Source organism: Ovis canadensis, chromosome 3, assembly GCF_042477335.2.
Source record: "Ovis canadensis isolate MfBH-ARS-UI-01 breed Bighorn chromosome 3, ARS-UI_OviCan_v2, whole genome shotgun sequence".
NCBI classification, from domain to species: Eukaryota; Metazoa; Chordata; class Mammalia; order Artiodactyla; family Bovidae; genus Ovis; species Ovis canadensis.
In genome coordinates this window covers 208676531-208698150 of record NC_091247.1, presented here as the reverse complement: position 1 = coordinate 208698150, position 21620 = coordinate 208676531, and the positions used below count along the sequence as shown (strand labels likewise).

General features: G+C 41.5%; 1 protein-coding gene and 1 long non-coding RNA gene across 3 annotated transcripts in view; one reads left to right on the top strand and one right to left on the bottom strand.

The window, feature by feature from the left end:
• Positions 1 to 16938, bottom strand: part of DUSP16 (dual specificity phosphatase 16) — a 90838-nt gene extending 73900 nt beyond the window's left edge. Inside the window, exons 1-2 of one of the 2 annotated variants that reach the window (XM_069585664.1) lie at positions 16191 to 16938; positions 9042 to 9153 (exon numbers count right to left, since the gene is read on the bottom strand). The gene's annotated coding sequence lies outside the window, so the exon portion shown is untranslated. Of the gene's footprint in view, positions 1 to 9041; positions 9154 to 15066; positions 15242 to 16190 lie in introns of those variants that run through there. The other variant, XM_069585665.1, reaches the window with a different exon arrangement.
• On the top strand, positions 16822 to 18746 carry LOC138437791 (uncharacterized). The gene is made up of 2 exons (XR_011256152.1): positions 16822 to 17090; positions 18373 to 18746. It is a non-coding gene; the product is annotated as an uncharacterized lncRNA (long non-coding RNA).
• The last annotated feature ends 2874 nt before the right edge of the window (positions 18747 to 21620 follow it).

Below are 21620 nucleotides of genomic sequence, written 5' to 3'. Positions count from 1 at the left end.
GTTCTCTCAAAACTCAGTATTTTAGAGCTGGAAGATACCTCAGTAATCATCTTGTCCATCCCCTAGTTTTACAGGTAATGAGGAGGAGGATGGCAAGGAAGAGGAGGATGAATCTGAGGCCTCAAATCCTCGTTGGGAGTAAAAGCTCTCAATTAAACAAGCTGCACTGAAACTTCCCTGGTGGTTCAGTAGCTAAGGCTCCTTGCTCCCAATGCAGAGAGCCGGAGTTCGATCCCTAATCAGGGAACTAGATCCCACGTGCCACATTCCATGTGCCACAACTAAGAACTGGTGCAGCCAAACAAAAACTAAATATTAAAAAAAAAAGAACAGACTGCACTAATAATGGTTAGAGATAGGTGAATCTCTCTGCTGTTACCCCACTCCACTCACTGTATTTCTGCACCCTGCACCTGATCTATGAGCAGTTCTACTCTGCTAATTCGTATTTTTAAAAAGAAAATGGCACCTTACAAGTCAACAATAAAAAATTAAATAAATGACCAAAAAATGGGCAAAGGATTGAGACATTACCCCAAAGATGATACACAAATGGTCAACAAGCAGATGAAAAGATGCCCATCATTACTAATCATCTAAGAAATGCAAATCAAAACCACAAGGAGCTATCACCTCACACCTTTAGAACAGCCACTATTAAAAAAAACAAAATAAACAGAAAATAAGTGCTGGCAAGGATGTGGAGAAAGTACCACCTTTGGGTACTGTTAGTAGGATTATGAAATGGTATAGTGAAAGTCGCTCAGTCATGTCTGACTCTGTGACTCCATGGATATACAGTCCATGGAATTCTCCAGACCAGAATACTGGAGTGGGTAGTCTTTCCCTTCCCCAGGGGATCTTCCCAACCCAGGGACTGAACCCAGGTCTCCCACATTGCAGGCAGATTCTTTACCAGCTGAGCCACCAGGGAAGCCCATGAAATGGTATAAATGCTATACAGCACAGTATGGCACTTATTCAAAAAATTAAAAAACAGAACTACCATATGACCCAGGAACTCCACTTCTGAGTATTTATCCAGCAGAACTGAAAACAGTCTCCAGGAGATATTCGTACACACGTATTCCCAGCAGCATATTCACAACAGCCAAAAGTAACCCAAAGCTCTATCAACAGATGAATAAACAAAACATGATTACACGTACAATAATACAATACGATTCAGCTTTAAAAAGGAAGGGGATCCTGTCACATGCGACAACATGGATGAATCCTGATGACAGCACACTAAGTAAAATATGTCACAAACAGATAAATGCTTATGATTCCATTCATATGAGGTTATCCAAGATAGTCAAATGCATGGAAACAGACCACAGAATGGGGCTCACCGGAGGCTGAGGGAGGAAGGAGATTTCAAATACTCTACTGTGTAGAGTTTCAGATGCTGAAGATGTAAAAAGTTCTAAAGATCTGTTTCACCACAATGTGTATATACAAAACAATATTGAACTATACATCTGAAAATGGTTACAATGATAAATTTTACATTGCCTTTACTACAATTTTTTAAAAAGGAAAACAACAACAAAAGAAAATGGCTGTTTTTCTTTTCAAGAGATCCTGGCAACAAGTATGGATATAAACTCCCTGATGACGAAGGCCACAGGCTACATACATTTCTTTGCATCTCTTCTAATACCTCACTCTCAGAAGTTGCTCAGTAAGACTTGTTCATGCTAATGACAGAGACATGCCAACGACCACTGGCAAAAAGAATGAATCTTTTGTCCACCAAAAAAGTCTACTGGATTCAGAAGTCAGAGTGCTCATTTCCATACAAGAACCAAGGTCATTTGTATAATAAAATACCTCCACTGACTTCACAATAATTTTTACTAAGAACTTGTATAAAACTACTACTTCCTGTTACTGGATACCACACTGATTAACACTTGGTAACTGGAAATCCACCCCACCAGCAAATACTGTATTGCCTTAAATTAACATCCTGTTAATTACATCCTCTAATAAGATGGCCACTGGCAACATCTAAAGAGCCAGTCACACAGGTCACTCCACTGCCAGAAAAAATTGCTTGCGTTTATCTTTCAGTTGAGATTGCAGTCAAGAGAAGAAGGGGTTTTCCACTGTACATGATTTTTATTGTTGGTTATAAAGCCAAGAAGCTATAAAATCAAGCTTCCTGAATATTTACATTAATGAGGCTCTTAGTCATCCACAAAATGAAAAATGAAAACAATTGCTTTAATTACATAGTTAAAAGAGTTTCAGTGGGAAGGAAAGGTTTCTGATATTTGGATATTCTGGAGTAATGAAATTAGATGCTGTCTGTCCCTAAAGTTGTTTAAAGCTGCTGTTAAATACATATACCTACACCCATTTTATTCTTAAAAATACCTTCCAAACTGCAAATGACTTCTGGCTCCTTTAAGTGCCAGAGTTAATAATGTTTATCTTCAGGGTCTCCCAATACTGATAAACTACAATAAACCACATTGTGATCCTTCTGTAAGACTTCTGTTGAACAGATTAATACATTTTTAGGTTAACATTTCAAGAGCCTATTCTATAAGCAGTGTTTAATTGCTTTGCAAGTTTCTAGAGCTGAGAATGTGATTTTCAATTCACAGTATATTCAAATTCATAAAATCTTGATGGAATCCTATAGGAAGAGCCAGACTGTCACTCTCTCTGAAACACAGAATCTACCTGAAGATGAGACAGAGGTTCTGCCTCGTTCAAGTCAAGTTGCTACCATGAATGAAGGGAATCACTCTCCTTTAGTTGTCCTCTAATTTTACCTAAGGCAAATATGCAGTGCAAACAAGATTAACAAATAAGAGCAAATGCCCAACAAGCAAAAGGGGGTATTCTACCAGGTTTTAACCACTAGTGCTTAAATTTAAGACATGGTACTGGGGCTATGTTGAGTATAGATTCTGTATGTATATGGATATATCCCCTACTAAAAAAAAAAATGCAATTAGTTTTCCACCTTCGGTGGAAATTTGGGGCATAAGTAATATCACATTATTTAACTGCCAAAAAGCCAAAACCTAATTTTAGCTTTAACCTTCTATACCATCAAGATTGTTATTAGACATACTGCCTAGCTATCAAGATGACTGCAAGACACCATACACTTTTATATCCTCTAATACTGTCCACTTTTTTGATTAAAAAAAAGATATAAATGTGAAATGATCAAAAGACAGGAACGAGGAGAGACAAGAATGTCCGAACCAGAAGGCACCTCCAAGATCAAATATATTCTTATTTCACAGCTGAGGAAGCTAAGACCTAACTATCTCTAAATTAGCTCCACAAGGAGCTGCGATTCACGTCTGTAACCTTCCACTAGAATAAGAAAGAAAAGGCAATCTGTGAGCAAGAAGGAAACACACACAGGATAGTCTCTAGACTCCAGGAAAGTTGCTGTAGCAGGCTGCGGGCTACTCTCTGTGCTTTCTTTTCTGCTTATCTGAGGCAGACACACAGCCAGTCACCCAAGAGACATCTCCTCCCCTCACACTTGCTGAGAGTCCCGGTTCCTCCTGGACAGCGAGCCGCGTATCTAAGCCTAGGAAACGATACACGATGTGCGTCACACCACCCCCCGTACCCACTCCTGTTGGACAGACACTGACGATTCAAGCAAATGAGACACCACAGATAAAGGGAATGGAAGCTTCTGGGAAAGATTTTGTTCTCCGTCAGGCAAGCACTGGAGTAGGAACTGCTGGCTCTTGTCTACTCCCTCCTTCTTGCCTCAGAAAGACATGTGATGCCAACAACTGAGGCAGCCATTTTGTGACCTGCTGTAAGTAAACATGCACAAGATGGCTGACCACCTGGCTGAGGGCCCTGCGGAGCCGCTGAATTGCCTGAGACCGCCCACCTTTGAAATTCCCTGAACTTTTCTGAACCACACAGTAATAAATGGCTTAAGGTTTAAGCCTCTTTATTGACTATGCCAAGGCCTTTGACTGTGTGGATCACAAGAAACTGTAGAAAGTTGTGAAAGAGATGGGAACACCAGACCACCTGACCTGCCTCTTGAGAAATCTGTATGCAGGTCAGGAAGCAACAGAACTGGACATGGAACAACAGACTGGTTCCAAATAGGAAAAGGAGTACGTCAAGGCTGTATATTGCCACCCTGCTTATCTTAACTTATATGCAGAGTATATCATGAGAAACGCTGGGCTGGAGAAAGCACAAGCTGGAATCAAGATTGCTGGGAGAAATATCAATAACCTCAGATATGCAGATGACACCACCCTTATGGCAGAAAGTGAAGAGGAGCTAAAAAGCCTCTTGATGAAAGTGAAAGAGGAGAGTGAAAAAGTTGGCTTAAAGCCAACATTCAGAAAACGAAAGTCATGGCATCCGGTCCCATCACTTCATGGGAAATAGATGGGGAAACAGTGTCAGACTTTATTTTTCTGGGTTCCAAAATCACTGCAGATGGTGACTGCAGCCATGAAATTAAGAGACGCTTACTCCTTGGAAGAAAAGTTATGACCAACCTAGATAGTATATTGAAAAGCAGAGACATTACTTTGCCAACAAAGGTCCATGTAGTCAAGGCTATGGTTTTTCCAGTAGTCATGTATGGATGAGAGAGTTGGACTGTGAAGAAAGCTGAGCACCAAAGAATTGATGCTTTTGAACTGTGGTGTTGGAAAAGACTCTTGAGAGTCCCTTGGACTGCAAGGAGATCCAACCAGTCCATTCTAGAGATCAGCCCTGGGTGTTCTTTGGAAGGAATGATGCTGAAGCTGAAACTCCAGTACTTTGGCCACCTCATACGAAGAGTTGAATCACTGGAAAAGACTCTGATGCTGGGAGGGATTGGGGGCAGGAGGAGAAGGGGACGACAGAGAATGAGATGGCTGGATGGCATCAGCGACTCAATGGACATGAGTTTGAGTGAACTCTGGGAGTTGGTGATGGACAGGGAGGCCTGGCGTGCCTGAGATTTATGGGGTCGCAGAGTCTGACATGACTGAGCAACTGAACTGAACTGATGGCTTTCTATTAACTACCGCTGAAAGCAGTACTGAATTTTTAAAAAAAAATTTTTTTCTGGGCAGTTCCCTGGTGTTCCAGTGGTTATGATAAGCGCTTTCATTGCCAGGGGCCCTGGGTTCGATCCCAAGTCAGGCAACAAAGATCCAACAGGCAGCATGGCACAGCAAAAATTTTTTAAAAAAAAAGATAAAACAAAATCTTTTGTGTCCTATTGTAATTTTCCTGCCACATCACTCCCATTAAAAGGGTGTATTCTGCTCATTTACATGCCCCTAAAAAATGACAATATTATATTTCTCTGGCATAATTAACATCATGCATGCATACTAAGTCACTTCAGACATGTCCAACTCCTTGCAACCCTATGAACTGCAGCCCACCAGCCTCTCTGTCCATGGGATTCTCTAGGCAAGAATACTGGAGTAGGTTGCCAGTGGTCTCTCCAGGGGATCTTCCTGACTCAGGAATCGAACTCGCATCTCATTTTGTCTCCTGCATTGGCAAAAGGGTTCTTTACCACTAGCACCACCTGAGAAGCCACACATAATAGAGACCAGTTCAATTACTTTATAGTTACAGCACATCTCAACAATGATCCTATTAAAATAAACATCATCAGTAGACAAAATGTAAGGGAAAGAAACATGACTTTGAATCATATTTTTTCTTGATTATGACTTTGATCCTTCTTTCTGCCATCTCAAATCCTTTTTGGAAATGAGTATCACATAAATAACAAACTAATGAATAAGATCTATCTGAACTAAACTCTTCTGCTCCTTTAATCATAACTGCTGCTTCAGTTGCTTCAGTTGTGTCCAACTCTTTGTGACCCCATAGACTGTAGCCTGCCAGGCTCCTCTGTCCATGGGATTCTCCAGGCAAGAATACTGGTGTGGGTTGCCATGCCTTCCTCCAGGGAATCTTCCCAACCCAGCGATCGAACCCAGGTCTCCTGCATCACAGGCATATTCTTTACCACTGAGCCGCCAGGAAAGCCCTTAATCATAACCATTAGTAAAAGATTAAATATTAAAATTTCATTCTTGAATTTACAGCCCCCAAAGTGGCTGAGTCAATATTTTCACATATGGATGCTTGTAACAGAAGCCTGGAGACTTCCCAGCACTACACATAATTCATGGCATTGCTGTTTTCTCCTCTAGAGATTATAATAATAGAATTTGAATACTGATAAGACATTAAAAGTCAGACTGCCCAGTACAGCTATTTCAATAGTTATTTTAACTGTATTTTGATGGAACTCTGTCAAATATGTTTACCTCCATGACCCCAGTTGCACCCACCTCTGTACTTTCCTAGGTCCCATTTTTCTGTATTCATCCCACAATATTCCTCTGGCTCCCACTCATCTCCGCTCATCTCCACTCTGCCCACAGCCAGTTCCGTTCTGCCTATACCAGCTCTGTGATCACTAACATCTACTCCACTCACAGCCTCCCTGGTTGAAAGAAACACACAACAGCCACAAACATCTCTTCTCTCAAGTGTGCTACCATCTCTCCCCTACTGTCATTCAAGGAATAAAATGGCTGAGTACCTTGAGTTTGAGCACAGATAAAAATGAGTATGAATATATAGATTTATATGAATGATGTATGTGGGCTCAGTGCTTTTTTAACTTAAAAAAAAAACCCAGAACCAATGCTCTTTTTTTTTTTTTGCTAGGCTATAAAGCACTTTTGGGCTTCCCAGGTGGCTATGCAAGAGACACAGGAGATGCTGGTTTGAACCCTGAGTCGGGGGATTCCTAGAGGAGAAAATGGCAACACATTCCAGTATTCTTGCCTGGAGAATCTCATGTACAGAGGAGTCTGGTAGGCTACAGTCCATAAGACTGCAAAGAGTCAGACACAATTGAGCACACACACAAAAGCACTTTTATAGACTTCCTTTGTGTCTACCCTTTACCCACCACTCTCCGAGGTTACTTAATCTTCTACCCTTGTGGTTTCAGGACACATGGCTCATCCCACACAATAGCATATTTCCTTCTTCCCAACAAGTTAATCAGCTAAGATGGAAACATTATTTTATTGCTACAGATTGTCTGTGTTAGACTACTCTCAAAATATGTTAGAACAAGGCACCAGTTTATATCAGCGATTTCAAATTTTCATGATTTACCCTGAAACTATGATGCTGATATTTCCTCTGATGGCACAAAAGCAATGAAGGGCAAAACTGCTGGCACTTTAGCATCAATTATGGCAAGGATCCAAACTGTACTAGCAGGAATTACATTCTTCACTGTCTGTCAATCACTTTTTAAAATGTTGATTTTATAGTATTTATTTGGCTGCACCAGGGTCTTAGTTGCAGCATGCAGGAATGGCATATGGGATCTAGTTCTCTGACCTGGGATCAAACCTGGGCTCCCTGAATTGGGAACACAGAATCTGAGCCACTGGACCACCAGCAAAGTCCCTATCAATATTTTGTTTTTTTAATAATTTATTTTTTATTGAAGGATAGTTGCTTTACAGAATTTTGTTGTTTTCTGTCAAACCTCAATGTGAATCAGCCATAGGTATACATATATCCCCTCCTTTTGAACCTCCCTCCCATCTCCTTCCCCATCCCACGTGTCTAGGTTGATACAGAGCCCCTATTTGAGTTTCCTTAGCCATATAGCAAATTCCCATTGGCTATCTATTTTACAAATGGTAGTATATGTTTCCATGTTACTCTTTCTCCTATCAATCATTTTTAAAAAGCCAGTTTCACTTAACAATGTCCTTGATAAAATAGTAAAAGTTATTAATTATTAAATCTTGCTCTTGAGAACTTGATCTTTTTAATAATCCGTGTGATGAAATGGGAGCATTTCATCATATCTAATATGTACAAAAAGCATTTCTACATACCTAATACAATGGCCATCTTAAGGAAAAGCATTTATGCAATTGAGTTGTGAGCTGAACTATACACTTTTCCAAAGAATACCATTTCTGCTGAAAGAATGGCTGGCAGACAACTTATTATTATATATAGTTATTCAGACTTAGGTACTTGGCAGACATTTTCTCTAAAGTAGATACAGTGAGCCTGACGCTTCAAGGAAAAAACCGACAATACCTGTTGCTGATGATAAAATTTGAGTTTTCAAGAAAAAATTAGAATTTTGGAAAACTTGAACTGGATACCAAAATCTTGACTGCGCCTCAATTCTCAAGACTTTTTGGACGAGATTAATGGTTGCATTAATGAATGTGATTTGATGAATATTGTGTAACCAAATGTGTCAACATTTGAAAGATCTGTAGAACTCAACGATTATTTTTTAAATGACCAGTGTACAATGTTATAACAATCACAAGCTGGTCAAAGATCCGTCCAAAGTGCAAGATGGACCAATAGATTTTTCCATGATGGAGTAGCACAAAAGATTCATTGACAATGTTCAGATTCAACACAGCTAACTCTTAAGAACACCTTTCTAAAAAAAAAAAAAAAAAAGAGGCAAAGGGATTAAAAAAAGAATCTACCATTTGCTGAGTCTCAATATATTAAAGAACACACACAATTACACGCAAAAGACACTAAAATGCCCCACCTTTTCTCTACTATGTATCTGTGTATAAATGGGGTTTCTTCATATATTTCAAACAAAGCCACATATCACAATAGGCTGAATGCAAAAGCAGTTATGAAACTCCAGTGGTCTTCTATTAAGCAATGCATTAAAGAGTGGCAAAACATAAAACCATCTCACACTTCTCACTGTACTTTTGCTTTGGAATATTTTTTCATTAAAATACGTTATTCATGTTAACCTTTCATGAATTTATCATTTTTAAGTGAATAAGTATTTTAAAACATTTCAGACTTTTAATTTCTAATATGTTAAATATTGATATAGTCCACATAAACAAAAGATCTTTGGGGCGTCAATAATGCAAAAGTGTCCGAACACCAAAATGTTAGAAAACCTTTGGTTTTCAACACCACAAAAAAAAAGAGTGCTTATATGCGTGTGTATATAAGAGAATAGGCACCTGAGAATGAGTCAGAAGATCTTGGCTCCAGGTCCACTTGCTTTGGGATTTGGATAAATTAATCTAAGGTCTCAGTTTCTTCATCTGAGAAATGGGTTATTCATGTCTTGTTCTGAGGATAAAAGACAAAATATGTCAAAACAGTTGCTACAGTACAGGTATACTGTTATTGTTATAAGATCTCAAAGTTAAGAGTTTTAACCTTGTGACTGTATTTCTAAAAAATTCTGTATTCTTAAATTTTTTTGCTAAATGCAGAACTCACAGAAAATGCAAGGCGGAGATTTTCTGATTAGTCAATTAACTCAAATGTCCAACCACATAACTTTACTGATTTAGACTTTGACAGTTATAATCGGTAATGTGTATATTCTAATTATTACAGATATTTCCAAATACACATAGAAGTATAGAAAATTGTAACAAACACTCATGTACTCTTAAAAATTACCAAAAAATTGCTAATATTATTTCATTTCCTATGTGTGTGTATGCCTATTCTGATGTTTTAAAAAACAAGTATTAGGCATCATTTCATTTTGTCTATAACTCCCATATGTATCTTTTTAACAGATGGAATTCAACATAACCCCAATACCATTAACATAGAAATGAACTTTATAGTTCTTAAATATCACCTAAAACATGCGATGCTAAGTCGCTTCAGTCTTGTCTGACTCTTTGCGACCCCAAGGACGGTAGCTCACCAGGCTCCTCTGTCCATGGGATTCTCCAGGCAAGAATACTGGAGAGGGTTGCCATGCCCCCTTCAACATAAAACATACTCCATGTTCTAACTTCCCGACTGTCTCCCAAAAAAAGTCTTCATAAGTTTTTAGTTGTTCTGTAGGATCAAAATGTTCTCAACAATTCAGTTACAAGTAATACAAGATTTTCAGCTAAAGACAAGAAGGAGGTAGAAATAACACCATGCTCTATATACATGCACAGTTTACAAAATCAAGTCAAGAACTATTCTCCAGGGAAATGTGCTTCTTCTCCAACAAAACAACAGAGAAAAATGACAAGAGACACCCACCACAAAAAAGGCCAAACTGGGGACACTTCAGTACTCTGAGAAGTGACCCGAAGAGGCCCACTCAGCTGATCAGGAAAGGCAGAAACTGCAGGAAAAGATGGGGTCGGCCCAGCCCCATGGTCAGGCAAGCTGGAGGGAAGGTCAGGGCCTGGGCTCCAGAGTGACGGCACCACTCAAACAGGCCCCATTACCAAAAGGCTGGATGGCAGCCCCCTGCGGGGTTCAACTCAGAGCTCGAAAATCAGGGCTCCGGGACTTCCCTGGTGGTCCTGTGGTTTTAATACTCTGTGCTCCCAACACCGGGGGCACAGGTTCGATCCATGGTCAGGGAACTAAGATCCCACAAGGCACATCCAAAATAAATTAATTAAACATAAAAAGATAATTGTAAAAAAAAAAACCAGTGCTCTAAGCTAGAAATACAATGCAAATATCATCAGAATAAACTACCTGTGACAATTCAATTTATTCAGCAAACATTTGTCAAAAAAGTCAATTCTACTAGGCACATATTAGGATATGGGCTGTAGTATTTTTGTGTAAAATTATTCAGTGAAACAATAAGCGGCATATACTTCTCTACATATTACTTTCCCCATTAATTTTAAGGGGAAGAATGGACGAATTTACTATTAATACCTTGCCACAGACATGACAATTTATAGTGCAAAACCTGCAATTTGGCGCACCCCTCACCCAGACATTAAAACATATGAATTCTATTGTCCTTCCCAAATACTTTTCAAGATTACATATCACATTAGCTTTTATCATATACATCACAGACTCAGAGCATTTACATCTACAATTCTTTTCTAAATGGAGTATTTAGTTGAAGATCGGCATGTACACACTGCTATATTTTAAATGGATAATCAACAATGACCTAGTGTAGAGCACAGGGAACTCTGCTCAATGTTATATGGCAACCTGGATGGGAGGGAAGTTTGGGGGAGAATGGATACATTTATATGTATGGCTGAGTCCTTTCACGGTTCACCTGAAACTATCACAACATTGTTAGTCAACTATACTCCAACATAAAATAAAAAGTTAGAAAAAATAAAAATAAATGGAGTATTCAGAAGGAAATCAAGGAAAGGCTAAAGAATCTCCCACCTCCTCTGAAAATCGTTTTCTTTTCCATAGGCCTATCCCAAGTGTGTCAGAATGAATTGCAGATGAAAACTGGTCAGATGCATATAGAAAATGTTAAGAGATGTGGTTCCATAGGCACATAAATCCTTTTGGGGATCCTTTACCTCAATTCCACCTATAAGGTTTTTTTGTTGTTGTGTTTATTTGTTTGTTTTACGTTTAAAACTACAGAAAAAGTAGAGAAGGAGAGAACACATTTCTTAAAGAATGCTTAAGAAGTACTTCATAAGTGTGTTCCAAAACATGAAGAGTCACTAAGGAATTTTTTAGCTGACGCTATAAAGGACATCTTGTCAATAACAACAAAACCTGGCAGTCAGACAACTGCAGAGTCCAGACTTCCCCATTTCAAGACTGACACATTTGTATCAGGTCTACTATCTGCAGAAGTTTAAGATAATATTTCCAGTGAGACCACTAAGTCCCCTACCAACCTGTAAGGAGAATGATTAAGTTCACAGAGCACAACGCAGCCCAAATGCCAAATGTACCATGCAGACGAGACCTGGAGGGAACGTCACCCTGGACCTCATTTTCTGGGAACTACGCTGAAGAGCCGACTCTTACTTTCTGTCCACCTTCAGTTTTGTGTGCTCTCCTACAAGGTATCATCAAAACAAACTGTCCTTGGAGTTTAGCTTCCCTTTGTATCACTGTTGTGATTACTGTTCCTAATGGAGAATATACCTAAGTACACAGGCCAGTACACCACAACTCTAAGTAAACTGGAAAGAATGACATTAACCTCACTGCAAAAACATGAGGCTCCTAGCAGACAACAGCAGCAGAACTGCATAAAAATTGTTAACGAGGAGTTGAAAACGCAAAGCCTGCATGCTTCAATCTATAAAATATTATGTAGGTTTCTTTTTAAAAATTGGTTAAAGATAGAGTCAGTGACTGTGTAGATGTCTATTCAAATTGGCTTGGGCTGCAAATAAATATTAAAAAGTTAAATCATTAACATTTTACCAGGCATATCACAGGCAAAACAGGTCATTCACAGAATAAGTAGGGCTGTAACTAGCACTCTGTAATTTCCTTGTCTCTGATCATTCCTATTTTCACAAGACATCACTCTCTGACATCAGATTTTCCATGAAGTGTTTACTTGTTTATTGCCCTTCTCCCACTAGAATGTAAATTCCATAAGGGCAAAAACCTTATCTTACTTTCCACTCTTTGCCGGGTTCAGAGAACAGTGCCAAGCACACATAGAGGTTCCAAACAGATCTGCTGAATGAAGGGATGGCTGAATGGCCGCCCCCTGCCCCTCCCCTTCCTTCACTCCATACACAGGTTAACCATCCTTTGAGGTCAGGGTCAAATTCTACCTCCTCTATGAAAAAGATCTCCCATTCTTCCAGTCTCCTTCTCCTTCATACCATGAATGCCGCCCTTGTCTGCTGTCTGATAACTGTTTATCTTTGCATATGTATATAGCTCCCTTAAAATTCTCATAATCCTCATTAAGGGCATGGACCCGTGCCCTTAAGTTTCGGTATCCACCTCGGGACCTATACATAGTCTACCACTAATAAATGCTCTGCTTGACTGACTCATACCTATAATTAATCCAGAAATCAATTGAGTTAATAGTTTCACCTTTTTATAACCTAACCCTCCCTTTCCAATAACTCAACTGAAATTGCAGTGGGTCCCCTCTAGTTTAAATTTATTTTTGGCAACTTCAAGCTTTACATTCTCATATATGTAATTATAACTGCTCATAATTCACTTTATCCATCCCTCCCCCAAGATTAATTTTTGTATGTAATTACAAAAAAAAATCTTGTGACTTTTTTGGTGATACCTTCAAGTGAAGTATCTAACCCCAATCAAGAAGGAAGTTGGAGTTTCATTACTTTCTTCCTGTTGCTGAGGTACTGAAGGGTATTTTTTCTTTTTATGCCTTTTTCCTTTCATGTCAAGATGGATCCCATTTCCTTCTTTCCTCATCATAGCCCTGGCAAGCTTTCCTTATTGCTTTGTACCTGTCCTTAGTAATCTGCTTTAGACCCTCCTTTCTGAGCCACTCCTGGTTCCTCTAGTCACTTATTTGATCAGATTTCAAACTTTTCAGTCAGCTTGTTTACGAGACTGGCCTCTTCTTAAAGCCTGAGCCTGCTTCTTTAAATCTGGCCATCCCTTCACAAAGCCAACTAAACCCTGGTTATCTGGGCTAAATGAAATGTACAAAAATATCAGATTATCCACAACACAAGAAAATCAGAAAAAAATCTGACATCTGGCTTTGGAATATACCATGTGGCTTTGGGCAAGATTTACTTAAAGTTTTTGCTTAAGCCATCACTGTTAGTAACATTTTCTTTTACGATGGTGGAATATCTGTCTCAATTTTAAATTCTGATGCAGTTTTTTCAAAAAGCCAATCAAATATCAACTGAGGTTTTTCCTATGAAGTCTTTAACTCGTTTTTTCAATCTGTTGAAACTATCATAAAATCTGGTTTCTGTTTCCTCTGATTTATTTCTTCCCTGTTCCTGGGCTTCTGATCCAAATCAGCTTACTCTATATTAATTTACTTCTTTAATTTAAAGTACCATTTGCTTGAGAATGAAAAGCATTGTAATAACACTAAATGTCTAATGAAATTTTCAGTCCAAATAACACTGGACAGAAGACTCTTTTTTTTTTTTTTTTAAAGCTACTCCAGGAAAAGTTGGGTTTCTAGGATAAATTACACTAGTAATTCTAGCAAATTTATATTAGTGGGTTATTATGATTGGCTGAAAAATAGAAAAACATTAAACAGCTATGCAAGTCATCTTTGTCAATATATAATCCCACAGGCCAAAAACTATGAAATTAAATTCTCAATACAGGCATTTATAGAAAAGAGCATCAAAACAAACTCATACATCAACCCTGGCCCCTTTTCCTGACCCCAGCCTAAATTCTGCACAATCTCACACTTGATTGCTGCTGCCTCACCTCCACAAATGAGTTTCTAATGTTTAAGAAAAAGGAGAACTAGGTTAACAGGTTCTTCTGTTTTCTCCACTTTTCAGCTTCTGCCATTGAGCTCTTGGCCAAAGAGATCCCTGATCCTCAATTTTACATGACTATTTTCACTTTACAGGTATTCAATTATTTTACATTCAAATGCACATTTATATAGAGCTTGAACCTACTCTTTTTCATGCTAATCACCATATTACCAGCAGAATTGAGAATAAACTCATTTTTGCGGTTCCCCCTCATAAAGAACTTTGGGAAGTACAAATTATTTTACCTAAAAGCCAACTTTGGGGCTGGTGTCTTTTAGGCCAAGTTTTTCTATAGGATGTTAAATGTTAACTCCCCAAAACTTTTTTAAACAAGATTTCACAGTCATCACACTCAGTTAAGTTCCAGAACTTTACTTAAAGTATAAAAACAAAGTCAGGATGCCTAGTCACACTTTGACTAATATACCCCGACAAAGCCCCAAATTCTTAGTTTTTCAATGTACCTTCTCCAGGCTGCAGCACAAGTCTCAATTAACTACGGCCTCCCAAGCTGTTTGTCCACCCATACACATCATTTCTCAAGGAAAAATAAATAATTCACAAATGACTGATTCAACAGGTAAGAATTCTTTCCTTCTTTTAAAAATTTACCTTAACTTCAAAAATCTCTTTTCTTGATGGAGTTCAGAATAGTACAAATCCTCTGAGGGAAACAGTTGTCACCTATGTGCGCTCAAAAGATGAGTGGCTTAAAGACGCATTTTCTGACAGTCTAGGTTCCCCAAATACTAGTCATAAGGTCTTTCATGGATGGTAAATTTCACACACACACACAGGAAAAAGGAAAGAAACATACCTGGTCATTTTCTAAACAGGTTTGATAGGTTTGGTTCCCTTGTAAGAGCAGAGTATTTACTTATAATCTTTTAAAGCACAAGAGGCAGCCGGGAGAGTGGGTAAATAAAACCTTCAGAGAGGTTTAAAAACCCTGCATCTTAACTCACTTCCCCTTGATTTCAGGGGCCGGTACTGCAACCCCACGGCAAATGAGATTATGTAACAGGTTTTTCCTCTCTCCACTTTATTCATCACGGTCTGATTGGAGGTGTGCTTTCTCCAAACGAGTTGAGACTCCTAGGATTATTATTTAGGACGGTTGAAGTTGAGGTTTGATACATTTCCTTAGGATTTTGCAGGATCCATTCATTTACATATCTATTTGTAGTTTTCTCAAGTGAGAAAACACAATAACCGTGTAGTTGCTGTTGTAATTTCAAGGAAATAAACGCAGCTGCACCTGAAAACTTCCGTTTTGCATAAATATTTTCCTCCCCTGTGTTTCATTCCATGAAACTGCACATGATATACACAGACCTTCGCTCATCTCCCGGGGCTTCTTCCTTTCTCACGTTTTACGGTTGGTGTAAATAAAGAAAAAGTCCCTGGCGCACCGGGTCCCCCAATACCCGGCCTCGGGGGGAGGGGGGGTCCCCGGAGGAAAAGCGAGTGGGTTGAAAAGCGCAGCCCGGTCACCACTCAGGTGGCCCAGCCGCTCACATGGAAGGCGAGCTGGGGATAATGGGGACAGTCAGGCCGGGGCCCCTCTTGGCAGGCGAGTTGTGTAACAGTCGCGCCTGGAAGTGAGCAGCTTGGCCCGCGAAGGGACCGCGTCCGGCGGCGGCTCCTGGCGGCGGCAGCCGGCCGCCCGGCCCGCTCGGCCCGAGCCCGCGCACCCGCCGCCGCCGCCCCGACCCCGCGCGGGCCGGGCCGGCCCCCCCCCCCAACACACACACCCCTCGCGCCTCCGCTTCCCACGCGCTCGCCCCTCGGGGCCGCGATCGCCCCCACCCCGCCCTCGACCCCGGGCCCGGCCGCCCGGAGGGCAGCGCCGGCGGGACGCGGGGACCGGCGTCCATGCTGCCGGCGCGGCGGGAGCCCGGCCCCGCGCCCACCCGCCCCGCCGTCCGCGCGCCCACTTACTTTCGGGGCCGCAGACCTCGCGGCTCCCTCGGGGGGGCGGGGGGGAAACGAAAGTTGTCACGGCGTCTCCCCGCGGGGCCCCCTCGCCTCCCGGACCCGCGAGGCGCCGCGGCGGAGCCGGGAGGGCTTGCTGCGCTCCCGCCCGCGTCCGTCCCGTCGCGCTCTCCTCCGCCTCCTCTTCTTTTCACTATATTATCTTCTCCTGCTCGGAGGGGCGGGTGGGGGCGGGAGGCTTAGGAAGCGAGGAGACGTTTGCAACTTTTCTTCACTCTTTCTCTCCCCCCCCAACTAACCCCCCGATCAGCCTTGAAAAAACACTGTTGAAAGGGGCGAGGAACCTGGGGAGGTGGGGGGACGCGGAGGGGGTCGGGAGAGGTGATGATAGTTGTTTGGAAAACTGATCAGAGCCCCCCCGCCCCAAACAGAGATACCCAGAAAGAGGGGGAAAGGCGGGGGGTGGGGTGGGGTGGGGGGTTGGGGGGAAAGAGAAAGAGTCGCTGGTCAGGAAACTTCAAGCGCGGATGAGGTCATTGGTTTAAAAATAAAGAGATGGCGTCACTTGAAACCAATCCCAGTGAATGAACTCAGCGGAGCCCCGGGGAAAGGAGGAGACAGGCGAGGGCAGGGCGGTGGGCGACGGGCGGGGCCGTGCGCCCGCCCGAACCCGGAGCGCGGCTCGGCGCCTGGTCGCGGCCGCTCGGGGAGGGGTCGGGTCACGTTCCGTTCCGGGGCCCGGCGACTCCGGGGCAGGTTCCGCGGGCGCCGCTGGGAGGAGCCGGGTGGCCGGGGGAGGCGGCCCCGCGGCCTCCTCCTTCCGCGCCCTTGCGCCGGCTGCCCCCGGGGCCCCCGATCCCCGACCCTGGAGCCGGGTCTCGGCCGCGTAGGGCTGCGCCCCAACAGGTATTTCAGGGTTCCCGCCCCAGCGAGGCGCAGAGCCTTTTCCTCCTCTTTGGGCTGTTTCCAGCTGCCTCCCCAGGGTGAAGAAAAGCAAACAATGATTTGAGAGAATTACAGTCTTTTAAAAGTGACGAGTCCAAAATGCAGGACACTGCGGGCTCTAGGAGAGATAAGTTACAGGTAATTTAAGAAAAATCACGCTCAGGTGGTCAGGCGTCAGCTCTCCCTCTGTTTGTCATAGAAAGCCCCCACCAGAATGCTCCTAACATTTATGATTTTACTGTGCTTCTCTTTACTTATTTCTATTTACATTTGTAAATGTAACGAGCACGAGTAGCCTAACACGCTCTTGAAAAGTGTGTCCTTTTCAAGCACTGTGTGCCCTGTGCTTGGGCAGCACAGAATCGTCTGTAAGTCAGACCAGAGGTTCACCTTTTGGGAGGTGCAAGACCCCCGTTGATTTTACTTTACACACTTCGTGCCTTTTAAAATTGGGATTGAAATAGCTTTGTTTTGAAACGGCATTACACACTTTGGGAAATAGAGACCTGAGCTGGTGACACACGAGGATTTGGAATCACTGAGTAGGACAATCAGAGCTTTATTCTAGTGTTCTTTGAGCATTTGAGCATGAAGCTGCTTCTACTGAGAAGTACTCACGTGGATATCACATAACAGATGTGATTAATGACGGAAAAGCACACTCCGAGTGGACTGCTTCATGAGCCAGAATTTGTGTGTAAGAATAAAATATTCCATTTGCAATGAACTAGATTTGGGACGTTGGTTCCCCGAAGACATCTTTGATGGGAAATGTCCGTTTGGACATTGCCTGAGGCTTTTTGTCGTCTTGTTTTCTGTGGGTTTGTTTGGTTTTTTTTTTTTTTTTTGGATTGCCAAAATAACTGAGAAGCATGTTGGAATGGGGGATGAGGATTGTTAGAAAAGCGAACTTGTCATACTTCTTTTTTGCCTTTAAATCCTGCAGCTAAAGCCCATTCGTTTCTATAATCATTTAAGATCAGTATTAGAGTAAGCCTCTAGGAACTTCCGGCCCATCTTTTTTAAGAGGAAAAGGAGTCCATCTAGAGAGGGGAGCGCGAGGGAGCCCTTGAGGCAGTTAAAGAAGCTGAAGGCCACAGATGCAGAACCGACTTTCTGCCTATGCCTTTGACCTCGTTAAGCCTTCTGCAGGGGCGAGATCTCTTCCGCGGCACGCTGTCCTCTGGTGGTCGGGGGATGTTACTGCAGCTCCAAAGTTAATTACTAACCTACGCTCTCACAGGAAACCTAAAATTCGACTGCCTGCTGTTTTCAGAACAGTTACTGAAGAGAGCGTTGGAGAGGATCTGCATCTCCAGTCTGCTTAGTTGAGGAGCTGATATTCGGAAGAAGGAAGGAAAAGAGAGAGAATCCTTGTCCTAGACTAGATCCTGGATCTATTGGATGAAAAGATGGATCCTGCCTGGATGAAAGACCTCTTTACCTGCTGCAGCTCCAGTCGCCTTATTCTGACACATCTTGAAACCTCTCTCTCCTCTTTCTTCATTGACGCAATTAAATTGGAGCACCTTCCATGTGTGTGCTATTATGGGCGTCTCCCGCTCTATACCATCTAATTAGGGAAACAACACAAATTAAAACCAATTAAAAACCAAATTAATGATTGAGTGGCATACAATATTGGTTTAAGGAGTCCAGTGAACTCTTCATGTCGTTGTATGGCAAAAAACCACCACAATATTGTAAAGATATTATCCTCAAATTAACATAAATGAATAAATTTTTTAAGTAAAAAAAAAAAAAAAGTAGAGTCCAGCAGAGAAAAGGAGTGATGTTGGCTGGGTTGTCAGGGAAAGCATCTTCTTAAGCTCTTTGACTTCATGCTTGAAGGATCGTTAGGATTTAGTTTGGTGTAAGAGGGTTCAGCAGAGGGACTATTATAGATAGGAAATGGTGGAGCAGACAAGGAGATGGATTGCATAAAGGGTATTCAGGTGAGGGATGAGTAGACCCCTCTAATAATAGTAGGGACTGGGGTGTAGCAATTAAGAATTAGGCCAAATTTGAAATGTAGAAGCACGTTAAAGACGTACATGAATGGTTCAATACATAGCTTGTTACTAGTCCAGCAAATAAACACTGAACAAGTTTACTTCACTAAAGAGTATTTGCCTTCTTGTTCTACTGAGAGAGCTTCTATGCATGCCAACAACAAAGATATTTTAAATAGTACCATTTACAATTGCTGCAAAGAATGTGAACTATTTAGGTTTAAATCTAACAAACCATGTGCAGGATCTGTATGCTGAAAATTATAAAATACTGATGAATGACATTAAAGAAGACCTAAGTAATTGGAGTGACTTGCTATATTCATGGCTTGGGAGACCCAATAGAGTAAATATGTCAGTTCTTCCAGAATTGACTTATAGATTTCACAGTTTCTATCAGAATCCCAGCAAGGTATTTTTGGTAAGCATAGCCAACTTAACCTAAAACTGCATCCAGTATGTTTAAAGGATTGAGTGAGTGCTTGATTTCCCAAAGGCAGGCTAGGACACCAGCAAAGCAGAGGCTCTGAGGTCTTAGAATCAGATCATTTGGGAAGAAGCTGTCTTTGTTGCAGTACATGTAAATGTACAGTTTAGTACTGGTTCTAGTTAGAGTTTAACATGAGGGAGGTGCACCAAATATTTTAGCTAGAATTAAAGATGGAAGAAGAGCACCATCATCTTTAGTGCTTAGACCCCCTGAAGGTTTTAATCTGTCCCTGGCTCTGGGAATAAATAAGAGAGGCAAGGTCCCATCTCTCAAGGAACTAACATTCTAATGGGAAAAGAAGACAAAAACAGCCAGGGCTGTAACAAGATCAGTTCTACAGGAGAAATTGGGTGTTGTGATAGCGCATGTTGAAGAGGAGTTGAAGGTAATTGGGAGAGGCATTTAGGAGGAGGGGACACTTGAAGCCTGAAGGATAGCCACCAGGGATGTGGTCTGAGCAGAGGCAGCAAGTCACTCTGAGACTGTTCAGCAAAAACAGTGTGACTTGTAGAGAGCTGGTAATGTTTCCAGAGCATAAGGGAGGTCAGTGGTGCTCAAAAGTACAAAACTAGGGCCCAGACCATACAGGCCTTTATAATGCACAGAAAGGAATTTGCATTCTGCTGTGGGAGATTTAAGCAGGTTAGCACAGGACCTGATTTATGAAGAAGATATTTACAAGTAAGCATAATAGTTTAGTTTTGCAAAGAGTTTCAATAATATTCTGTACATATTTTTTTCATTTTACAGCTCCCTTTTCCAATGGGAAGTAAGCATTTTTGATAATTTTGTTAATCTGCAGGGATCCCTTTCATGTTCCCAAATCAAATATTCTTAGCTTAGGGTTCATGGATTCTTACGGAGTACATGGATGGACTTCCGACTCTTTGCGACCCCATGGACTATAGCCTACTAAGCTCCTCTGTCCATGGAATTTTCCAGGCAATAGTACTGGAGTGGATTGCCATTTCCTTCTCCAGCGGATCTTCCCGACCCAGGGATCGAACCCAGGTCTCCCGAAGTGTAGACAGACGCTTTACCATCTGAGCCACCAGGGAAGTCCTCAGAAGGACTAGGAGCCCCCTAAAATTGTGTACTATATGTTTATGTATGTTTTCCTGTGGTCCCTAACTTTCAACAGATTTTCAAAGCGTTTTATTGGTATACATTTAAATAAGACCTACTTTACCTTTAAGTCTTGGCTGTGTCTTCTTGAACAGTAGCTGCTACTATTGTCCTAGGGCTCATTGCCCTGCACAAATGAATTATAGTTCTGGAAGGAAGCAGGTTCTGCCTCAAAGAGGTGATATTATGTTGGAGGAGACACAATTCTGTCAGAATTAGGAGAGAATATTCTGAGTTTGCCTCTGAAGGAAGTTCTGGGAAGAAAATTGTACCTATGTGATATGAAAGCTAGTAGGTACCTAGGTCATTACCTGATACCATCCCACTCACTTTATATATAAGAAATTGAAGGTCCAGAGAGGTTAAGTGGCTTCCCCAAGAATGCACAGCTAGTTAGGGATGAAACTGGGATTAGAAACAGGTTTACTTTCATTCAGTACAGAGCTCTGTGCTCCACATCAGAAAAATCTGGACCACATATCGTACTTAAAAAAGTCTACTGGGAATTAAGTGTTCAATCTCACTCAGTTAAATTAAACAAGAGACTACAGAAAAACCTGAGTGAACTGTTTGGCCCACCCAATACTTGTTCACTCTTAAGGAAATGGCAGAAAGGAGGGAGGTGAAGGAGTTCAAAATCATACAGTCCCAGCTCTGAAAGAGGTGAAAAACCTCAACGTCAAATTAAGACATCTAACCAACAAATAGCAACAACACTGTTATCAGTGTATATCTGATCTTTGTGTAGCAGATATGTAAACAGACACAGCAAGTTACAAAAACTGGATGATTTTTCATTTATCAATTTGGCAAGGATTTTTAAAATGAGTAATCCCAGGACTGAGTCAAGAGTATAGAGACGCA